Source organism: Phyllostomus discolor, chromosome 10 (genome assembly GCF_004126475.2).
Source record: "Phyllostomus discolor isolate MPI-MPIP mPhyDis1 chromosome 10, mPhyDis1.pri.v3, whole genome shotgun sequence".
NCBI lineage: Eukaryota > Metazoa > Chordata > Mammalia > Chiroptera > Phyllostomidae > Phyllostomus > Phyllostomus discolor.
In genome coordinates this window covers 18757860-18766204 of record NC_040912.2, presented here as the reverse complement: position 1 = coordinate 18766204, position 8345 = coordinate 18757860, and positions in this window count along the sequence as shown.

Genomic DNA, 8345 nt, shown 5'->3' with positions numbered 1-8345 from the left:
AGAGAAAAGAAAAGAAGGAAAAAAGAAAAGAAAGAGGGAGGGAGGGGAAGAGAGAGAGGGAGAGGAAAGAAGGAAGGTAAATTAAAACCACAAATAAAATATCACCCCAGACTTCTCAGAATGGCTATCATCAATAAATCAACAACAATAAATGTTAGCAAAGATGTGGAGAAAAAGAGAATCCTCATGCACTGTTGGTGGGAATGCAGCTTGGTGCAGCTACTGTGGAAAACAGTATGGAGTTTCTTCAAAATTAAAAATGGAACTGCCTCATAACCCAGAAATTCCACTCTGAAAATATATCCAAAGAAACCTGAAACACAAATCTGAAAGAATATATGTACCCCTATGTTCATTGCAGCATTATTTACAATAGCCCATCAGTAGATGGGACATTTATACAATAGAATACTACTCAGCCATATAAAAAAAGAAGGAAATCTTAGATTTTGCAACAAGCAAAATAAGCCAGTCAGAGAAAGACAAGTGGAATCTAATGGACAAAGTCAGTCAGTCAGAGTAAGTTAGTAGTTTTCAAGGGCTGGTAGTACGGGGGTTGGGAGTGACTGTAACGGGTATGGGCTCCCCTTCTGGAGTGATGAAATGTATGGAGTTAAATAGTGGTGATGGTTGCATAACTTTGTAAATGTACTTTAAAAACCATTGAATTTTATACTCTAAAGAGTGAATGTTTTTCTTCTAATTTTTAAAAATGTTTTATTGTTCAATTACAGTCATCTCCATTATTCCCCCCCACCCTCCCCTGCCCTCCCCACCCACCACTTCCACATCCAGTCCTCCCCACTGTGGTCCTTGTCCCTGGGCCCTTTATACAGGTCCCTTGGCTTGAACTTTCTCCTTCTTTCCCTGGTTACCCCTCCCCCACCCCTCTGCTCACTGTCATTTTGTTCTTTATTTCCATGTTTCTGCTTTTATTTTGCTCACTTATTTGTTTTATTGATTAGGTTCCACTTAGAGGTGAGATCATATGGTATTTGTCTTTCACAGCCTATTTTATTTCACTTAACACAATGGTGTCCAGTTCCACCCATGCTGTCACAAAGGGTAGGAGCTCCTTCTTTCTTTCCGCTGCATAGAATTCTACTGTGTAAATGTTCCACAGTTGTTTGATGCACTCATTTACTGATGGGCACTTAGGCTGTTTCTAGCACTTGGCTGTTGTAAATAATGCTGCTATGAACATTGGGGTGCGTGGGTCCCTTTGAATTTTTGTTTCAGGATTCTCAGGGTATAATCCCAGCAGTGGGATTGCTGGGTCAAAAGGCAGTTCCATTTTCAGTTTTTTGAGGAAATTCCACACTGTCTTCCACAGTGGCTGCACCAGTGTGTATTCCCACCGACAGTGCACTAGGGTTCCTTTTTCTCCACGTCCTCACCAGTACCTGTTGTTTGTTGACTTGTTTATGATAAAAAGTGAATTTTATGGTATGTGAATTATATTTCAATAAAGAAGAAGAGAATGGGTTTTGGCAAAATATTCCCCACCAGAAAGAAGATGAAAGTGGAAATGAAGTCAATGAAATACTAGAATAGAGAAAAGCACCACAAATTCCCTCTCAACCCAGGTCCAATAACATTGTTTACTGATGACAAAGGCCTGACATTCTTCATATACACTGATTGGAAAACAATAGCTTACTGACTAAACCAAAAAAAAATGGTAACATGGCTCTCCTTTTTTCCACAGATATTTATCTTACTAGTTAAGATAAACAAATACTCACAAACAGGTAAATTGATTAATAGTAATGTATTAATGCAATAGAGTATTATGCAGCAGTGAAAACAAATGAATCTTTCTTATCTCAAAATAAACTTGGTCAGAGAGCAAATAACAAAAGAATATACACATGTATATAAAAAATTTTTAATGAAAAACAAAACTGTGCATGTCACAACACTTATATATCCCTAAATACATATTTTACATACATGCATACACACATATAAATAAAGTATTAAGGGATTAAGTATTAAGAACTTATATAGCATAATATATAATGAAAGAAAGGACTGAGCATTAAGTATTTGGGATATATACATATGTGTATACATTCACGCTGTCACGGACATGTGCTGTGACAAACACCTGCCTGAGAAGCAGGCTCCCCGGAGGAGAGAGGAGGGTTGTGAGAAAAGGAGCTGGACCCCCAGGACTACTTCAACTATCTTAATAACATTGTTTTCTTCGATCTGGGCAGTAGGTGCATGAGTTTATATCCTTTTATTCTTTATACTTTTGTGCTGGCAGTCAATCTTTATAATAAACTTTAAAAATAAGAAGAAACTATTTTGAATATTAGCCGTCATAGAGGCGTTCATTGTCAGCCTAGAACTCACAGCCATCACCATGTGGATGAAGCACCTGGATCTCCTCCAAAACACTCCCCATTGCCCCGTGGCAAGGCTCAAAAGCTTTGGAATATTTCCTTTCTTTTTTTGTTTTAATTTGTTTCCCAGTTTCAGTGAACATACAATATTGTGTTAGTTGCAGGTGTACAACAGTGATTAGACATTTCTATACCTGCAAACTGGTCACCCTGATCCATCCAGTGCCCACCTCACACCCTGCATAGTCATTGTGATATTATTGACTATATTCCTCAAGCTGTACTTGACATCCTTGTGACCATTTTCAGAAATGAAAGCAAGAAACCCAAAGGTGGCCCATCTGGGGTTTTGCTTCCATTGTCTTCTGCTGGAAGTATTTCTCAGTGTCTGAAAACTAATGAAGAGCTGGCACCGTCAAGTCCCAGCAACTGTCAGAACTGCACTGCCTGTGACTGCACTGCCTCCACAGCCATCTAGTTCTGCTTTCTCTTCCTCTGACCCTCACACGGTCCCCCCAACTTTGCAGCTTAGCAGAGGACTGAGCCACAGAGTGGTCAAACCTCTGAGAGACTGGTGTTAATCCATGTGTTTGCCAGTATATGAACAACATAAGAGAGGTGTTGCATGATTTCTCCACATACACATTAGCTATGACAGGATAATTGTGGTAAGCAATGGGTCTAAATGTGTCACGGGCTAACTTAACAAGGGTTATGCACGTCAACCTCTGGACACCTGCTGGGCCCCCAGGCTGTGGAAGCTCTGTCTTCTTCAGCCAGTGAGCTCCAGCATTGCCCTGCTATGCGTCTCCATTGCAGTCTCCATTGCAGTCATGAAGAAGAGGGACAGGAAGGAGAAGGGGATTTTTAGGCCAACCATGGAAGTAGAACACTCATTCCACTGTCAGTTTATTCGGTAAACTCAGCCACATGGCCGACTCAGGACAGGCACTCTGAGAAAGGTGGCCCCGCTGTGTATTTAGGAAGAGGAGGACGGCAGTGGTTGGGAGCTGTCAGTCTCCCCCACTGCGCACTCGATGGGGAGACTCAGACACCCACCTAGCTGTCACAGAAGCAAATTACCTAAACCTCCTAATCCTTGGGTTTTTTATTCATTGTTATCATCTGGCCATAGAACTAAGGGAATTGTAGGGCAGTTTAAGGGTTAGATTAGATAAATAATGTGGAAGTTCCTGCCATAGAGTAGGTTTACAATACATATTAAATTCCTTTTGTAATTTTTTCCTTCATGTTTGTGGTAAATGTGTGTTTACATATATTTCTCATTTGCCTTCATGTTCTTCTACTCAGGGATATAAAATTCTTGTTCTGTTGTGGTGTTTTAAGTCATATTTCAACCTGTGATTTCTTGTGTTCTTTCCAAGACTTTCAAGCTATCACTTCTCCATGCTGAGTGGCATGCCTGTTCTGTGCCTTCCAGTTTGTCTACGGTGTGGATTTGGACTTTCTCCTTTAACTCCTCTGTGTTGCAAGTTCTGAAACACCCTCCCAACCCTACCATGCATCTAATTCCTAGGGTCAAACTCTGGAACGAATCTTTCCCCTATCAGGCTCTCCATACTTGGCCAGTCTCTGTCCCCACGCTCTCCTGCCCCTCTCCTTCTAGGTCTCCTCCCTACCAACAGGGACCCTCAGGACAACAGCCCGGTTATGCCAGAATGACTCATGACATTGTGATGATGACACCAGTCTTTGGTGGGAAAACTAACTTGGGGGCCTTATGGAAATGTAGATCCCTAAATTTCTGGTTCAGAGAGTTTTGGCACCAAATCTCTATTTTAACAAGTACCCCAGGTGATTTTAAAACAGCTGGTCCCACACTTAGAAAAAGTGGCTTCCCTCCCTCCAGAGGCACCTGTGCATAAAGCATTAAAGTGTAAGGGAGAAAAAGTAAGGATGGTGTTTCAGGCACCTGACAGTAGATGGGAAAGCTACTCTGGAGAGAGTGTGGGTTCTCTTATCCCCATAGTCACGAGACCTGAAACCACCTTCCAAATGAATTTTCCCTGATCTGCAGCTGTACCCAAATCCAACCAAGCATTTTCCAATCAACTGCTGCCTGGGCTGTGAGATTTAGTGTCTAAAAAGATTAAAAGGACTAGATCTCTCCACTGCTTTGTGAGATACTGTTCTTATAGCTGGGGGTGGGGTATGATCCAGTAGCAATAGCAAGTTATATTTCTAAATGTGCATTTCTCTGAATGCTTCCACCATTTTAATCTTATCTTTGAGTTCTTTAACAACTTTTCTCATTCTAAAGAAAAGATGTCTTTTCATTATCTTTCTTCTAAAAAAATACGGATTTAAAAATAACTTCTCAATACACGAGAACCGCATTGCCCACCTCTCCTGCCTGCACTGAGTAAGTCAAACAGAAAACCTCTCAGAACATCACAGCGAGTGCTACCACAGAGGAAGAGCAAGACTTGCTTGGGTCAAATTCCGTAAGTGGTTTGGGGTAGTTCCTGAGGCAATTTGCCCCAAGTGACTGCCATTTCAAGCATCACCCTACAGAGGCCCGATCGAAAAAGAACACTATTTAAGTAATATTCCAACATGGAAGAAAGTGTGTAGTGCCTAAGACCAGCATGGCTGATAGAATAAAGCGGACCTCGGGCCAAAAGCCTAGGGGTGTAAATATTCTCTGAGGACCTTCTGAGACATCCATAGCAGAATTATTAGTGGCTCCGTTTGATCATCAAATGAAAGGCTGTCATAAATCAAGAAGATAAAGGACAGGTTTGATCCAGAGGCCTGAAGAGTCTTCCAACATCTGGTCTGGAAGGGGTTCAGTGGAGTGAGTGTAATGCAGATATCCTATTGGAAAGCACTGCAGTTGGCGCTTGTCTTTTTCAAGGTACAGGGATTAATGGCCAGATAGAAGAGCTAATGACCCAGCCGGAGTGGATTATTATTCAGCCTGGCTGGCAGAAATCCCTCTGAGGCTATCCTTTGTCTCACGTTGTTCTGTTTATTAAATTAAGTAACTTTTTTTCCTTGAAAGGTTAAGTGACCTGTATTTCCTCACTCTCCCACCCTCTCCCTCTCACACGCACCCCCACCATTTTTTCAAGTTACGGTAAAATATATGTAACATAAAATTTACCATCTTAATGATGGTTGAGTGTGCAGTTCACAGGCATTAAGAACAGTCACATTTTTGCCTCCTCCCTATTTATTTTTAAATTATTAAGCAAACTACTGCACTAATTGAGGACTAATAGAAGGTCCCAATAATTGCAAAAAATAGTGTCTCTTAGGACTACTAGAGCCTTTTAAGTGCCTCCTCCCACACATCCCCGACCATACACACATAACACACACACGTACACACTCTCCACTTTGTGATGATTTCCAGAGTCCCAGAACTGCTGGCACCAGAGTTCCCAGTCCACCAAGGCGAGACTACAGGATTACATCTCCCTGTTACACGGGTCCCGAAGCACAGCGGTCTGGAGTCCCCGAGGCCTCAGCGAGACTCCTGGTGAGTGCCTCTTTCTGCTCTGCTCAGAGCCCCTTGCATGAAACCAATTTGTGGGCTGAGCCAGAGGAGACCCCAGATGACAGTGGCCATGTTATCCTTTGTTCCCCCTCCCCTCCAAGGCTGGAACCTTGTTATGAGCCCAGGTCTGTGTCTTCTGACTCTCTCATCACTTAGAACGATCACCTTTCACTTCGCGAGAATACTCACTCGGGAGCCTGCTGCCACAATCACAGGCATTGTCAAGTCCATTAAAAAAAAAAAAACAACCTGGGGGGTTGTGAAAGCTTAAACTTGGATTTCCACTCTACTCACCTACCACAGGCTGGTGGTCGCTCATCCAAACATGTGTGCTTCTAGCAGCCCCTCCCCCCAAAATGAAAAGTGCATAGTCAACAAGGCTTGGCTTGACACTCATGACGACTTATTTGCTGGCCATGCAAGAAAGGGAGCGATTCCTTAGACACTTCTCAGTTTTTAAGTAAACAATGACTTCAGAAGAGTCACCCTATTACATCACATCAAACCGTGAAGGCCATACTCACTTCTCAAATATTGCTGCCTGGCGAAATCCAACAGCCACGAAAGTAAAAATATTAAGAAGGAGCTAGACATAGGGAAGGCGCAAGGGTATTGCATTGCTCTGTAGCTGTGGCAAGAATAAAAGAGCCCTGCCTTTATTTATAGGGGTCTTTAAAGTAGTCCTATCATTTGTCTACGGAGAAGCATAGCTTAATTTAGATGTTTACAGCAACCCTTGTCAAGACGATAGGGTAAGTATTATTACCTCCATTTTACAGATAAAAAGCTGTTACACCAGAGTGCCTGAGATGAAAGGGCTGAACTCTGTAAAAATATGGCAACGCCTCCCTGTGAATCCCAACACAGGGACATCCATCTCAGGTCGTTGCTCTGTTCCCCATTTCCCACCCGCCCTCGCTGGCTCCCTTCCAGCGTTTCCAGTTCGCACCAACTGTGATTTATAGAGGAGAGACCTCAGATACATGTATGAGTGTCACAGAGAAAGAAGTCAGTGGCAGTAATGGTTTGGGTTTGGGTTTTCCCCCGGCATCCTTTGGGATCCGATCCTCACTGCCGGAGAAAAGCATTTTTCAGACTTCAGCCCGGAGCTAAAAGCTCCGGTTGTAACCAGCGCACAGACAAGCAAGCAGGGTTGCTGGGATGTGTTTTTGAGATGTCCAGCCTTGAGCAATAACAGTGCTACCACGTCGCCACATTCTTCTTGCTGATAATTTACCCGACAACTCCAGCTTGGAGTGACCATGGAGGCTCGTGCCATCTGATGGAATGTCGATCGCCACCTGGGACAAGTCATCCACGTCACAGGTCAGAAGACAGTGGCTGTGCCATGGCGCAGCGTGGGCTGTCCGTGTATCTGTCCTGCAGATCAGCCAGGCAGCCCGACTTCACTCTTTCACGTAGCCGTTTCAAACTGGGGGACGTCCGCCAGCTGGAACCCTGCCACTGACTCGTAGCTTAGCCGGCCGTGCAGTCGGCCACCCCATGTCACTGGAGGGATGTAAAGGACGCAAAATGGATTTGCCATCTCCTCCTGAACAACAGAATGACCCTGAAGGGTACTGGTTAAAGTCTCGTAGATGAGATGAAACATAAATATAAAGCACATATATATTAATGATCAAAGTAACAAAGGTTTCTAAAAAAGTCCCATTTCAAAAATGCTGAATTTACTGTTGAAATAAAAAATGTAAAAATGAATAGAAAATTTTGTGTTTGATGAAATAATGACAGAATTATAAAAATTTGGTAACAATGAAAATTTAATTTTAAAAACTGACTTGAGAAAAACAAAAATATAATTGATGCTGACTGTGAACAGTAAATTCACTGGCTTAAAATTGATACAAAATCTATTTAGGTCGAGAGAATTGAATTTTATAGAGACAATGACAATGGTCAGAAAGAAGAAAGCTCTGAACCAGTCAGGAATCATTTCCAGGTTATATTATTGTTAAGTAAAAAAGGTAAAGTTCAAAATAGTATATTCAGAATTCTACCTATTTGTATAAAAAAATCATAAGAAAATCTCTCTCTCTCTCTCTCTTTTTTTTTTTTTTTTTTTTTTTTTTTTGCTTACGAGAAACACAGGAAAGATACACCAGCTAATGAAAATAGTTCCTAGTGACAATCAGCAGGAATGACGCGGAGGAGATAGAAACAGAAGTAAAACTTTTCTGACTGCAACTTATTTTTTAGTCTCGACTTTTATACCAGATAAATGTTTTCACATTTCTAATAAAATTAATACAGAAATGATAGAAAGAGTAAACACTAAAATGAACTATAACCAGCAATTAACTATCCTAATGGTATATATAAGTAACAACGTAATTACACAGAGAGAATAACCAGTATGTGTAATTTGAACACAGTGCTGTGGGATGTGTCCTGAGAACAAAACGAACTGCACATCAGCCTTAAACTACTTAGTAGACGTGTTGCTCTTGGTG